We start from the raw sequence: 3,218 nt of genomic DNA on the forward strand, positions 1-3,218 counted from the left end.
ATTAAAGATGACCCTTGAGTCTGCAGAACCCAAGGGAAAAAGGCTTAGGTGGCAAATGGTAAAACCAAGGTTGGGCCTTGCTGGAGAAGTTTTATTCAAAGCGAACTGTCAAGGGGGTCCCATAAATCACCCAACCGCGTAAGGAACGCAAAATCCGGGAACATAACACCGTTATGACGGAAACTAGGGCGGCAAGAGTGGAACAAAACACCAGGCATAAGGTTGAGTCTTCCACCCTTTACCAAGTATATAGATGCATTAATAATATAAAAGATATTATGATATCCCAATCATAATCCTGTCCATCATGGAGCAATCTTCAACTTCACCTGCATCTAACAACGCTATAAGATGGGTTGGGCAAAAGCGGTAACATAGCCAAACAACGGTTTGCTAGGAAGGGTGAAAAAGTTAGAGGCTGACATGGCAATATGGGAGGCATGGTAAACAAGTGATAGGTAGCGCAGCATAGCGATAGAACGAAGCAACTAGCAAGCAAAGATAGAAGTGATATCGAGGGTAATGGCCATCTTGCCTGAAATCCCACAAGGAAGAAGAATGAGTCCATGAAGAAGACAAACGAACATAGTCGAACGAATCCTCACAACTTCGGAACGAAACCGAAGCTAACGAGAGAAGCAAACCGGAAAGAAGCAAACAGCATGGTAAACACACAAGCATAAACATGTCATGATGCACAGGCAAGTATGATGCATGTCCGGTTTAATGAGGCATGGCATGGCAAAGTGCAACAAACAATACTACAAATTAAGTGGAGCTCAATATGCAACGAGTTGCATATTGACGGAACACCACATCAATTATTTAGTTCTCTCTCGGTTAGGCTAACCAACAATAATAAATGTTGTTAAACATGGCAAGAGGTGAAACATAATTGAACTAACTATTTAGGCAAGTTTAAATGAGGCCGGAACAACAAACAACAATTCCGGAAAATCCCCATGTTATTTAGTAGTTTTAAAGCAAACAACAATTTTAAGCATTTAAACGTTGTTATCATGATGCGGATGACATATACAAGTTTATGCAATTTTATGAAAACGTTGACATGAGCATGTTATGAAGCATTTGGTCACCATGGCGGAAGGAAAAGGGTGCCACGGCGGCGAAACAAAAAATGGTGCCATGGCAACATATCCGAAAATGATGCCACGGCAACATATCGGTTCCAGTAGCTAACGGAGATACCGGTGCAAAAGGAGACGTGCGGATGAGCGCAACATGCAAGATGGTGGGGTGATCCCGGAATACCGGGTTCCCATGGGTCGGTGGCATGGCAAAAGAGGGGCATCGCAAGGACGATTCGGTCACGGTGCAAACATATGGTACAACTCATACAACAAAGCATTCATTCACAGGCGTCGTCTCGGCGATTATACCTTCGAAGCATGCGTTTTCGGAGCGGTTCGAGTCGTCGAGGGAAGTAGTTGTTCACGTGGCAACGGTAGTGGTACATATCATAGTGGAAGTAGTTGTTCAAGTCCCGTGGATGTTCGGGGCCCACGGGGTCTTTGAGGGTCGACGGTAGTGGTTCACGGACATCGTGGAAGTAGTCGTACACGGGTCTTCGAGCGACGGTAGATGGTACACGTTTTCATAGATGTTCAGGTCATCGGTAGAGGTACTTGGCGATCCTAAGGGGTACTTGGCAGGTCGTCGAGGTACACGGTTCGTAGACGTTCGGCGTCGCCGGTAGTTGTACACAGTCGTTGTTGGACTTGACGGATCCGAGGGCTCCGGGCGTCGAGGTACTTGGCAAAAACCACGAAGAGGGTACTTGACGATCCAGGTGACACCAGGCACACGTCCACGGTTGTCTTCAGACTTGGGTTTTCCGTGCATGACTCCACGGGTCCTGGGGTAACTCAGTGATGGCCAGCAGGAATAGAGATGGGGTCGCAGCACCATGGGGACCGGGAGGAGCTCGGCTCCGCTCGGGCGTTGCAGGCTGATGGTGGAGGAGACGCGCGGGCGAGGTGGCTCCTGGTCACCGTAGAGGAAGCAGAGGACGGCACGGGTCCTGCGACGACAGAGAATGGCAAGGGCGGCGGAGGCCATCCTAATCTGGACAAGGGGCTCCTCCCCTGGCGACAGAAGGAGCGGCTCGGGGTCTAGGATAGCGACGCGGGCCTGACGGCAGCTTGGCGTGGGCTCCGGGGCCGCCGGAGTTGGCCGAGCTCGGGGACGAGCTCCTGGCGACGAGGCGCTGACGCGAAGGCGAAGACGGAGGCGCGAGGCGACATGGCCATGGCGATGGGGAGACGAGGCGGCAGCGCTACGAGGAGGGTCGGCTCGGTCGACGGCTGCGGGAGGCGACGCGCTTGAGGGCGCGGCACAGTTGGACGGCGGGGAGGCAGCGGCAGCAGGGCACGGCAGGGCGCGGGGATGCTCGAGAAAGGGAGGCGTCGCGAGGTCCTGGTGGCGCAGGGGCACGGGGTAGTAGGAGGACAGACGAGGCTCCGGCTTGGCCTGCTTCTCCGGTGAGGGCGGAGCGCAGGGTCGGGAGGTCGGGTACTGGCACGCGGAGGGAGAAGGAAGGGCGAGGTGGAGGCGCACCGGAGAGGAAGGGGAAGATCGAGGAGAGGGGATCGGGCGCTGGGTGGCTCGATGCGATGGGTGCGGGAGCGAGGGGATCGGGCGATGCGGGTGTGCGTGGTGGCGGCGGAAGGGAACGAGGGGATGGAGATGGGAATCGGGCAGGGGAGAGGGGATCGATCGGCTAGTGTTAGATAGGCGGGTCCGGCTGGGCCTAGGGAGACTGGGCCGGTGTCACATCCCTGGTCCTGTTATGCACTAGGCTAGACCTCATGTGAGTATCATGTTTTAATTCAAATGAAATTTGAATTGAGGAATTTTTAAAGCCTCAGAAACCTTCTAAAAATGATCAACATTAAAATCTCCTCAAAGAAGTCCAAGAAAATGTTCCTCTTAGTCTCTGAAAATATTGCAAAGAGGTAAAACTCAAAACAATATTTTTGGTATCTCAGAGTTAATTATTTTGGGCCTTTGAATTAAATAAATAGCTATTTGCATTGGATATATATTTGATATATAAATAATATATGTCCAATAATTACTGGAACATTTTATGTGGTTTGGTATATTTTAGTCCTAGCCACATAACTATTTCCAGGATTTTATAAAATGGTTTAGTGTCTAAAACTAAATCAAAACAAACTACAGAAAATAGAAAACAA

This window comes from Triticum dicoccoides, chromosome 2B (genome assembly GCF_002162155.2).
Source record: "Triticum dicoccoides isolate Atlit2015 ecotype Zavitan chromosome 2B, WEW_v2.0, whole genome shotgun sequence".
Lineage (NCBI taxonomy): Eukaryota > Viridiplantae > Streptophyta > Magnoliopsida > Poales > Poaceae > Triticum > Triticum dicoccoides.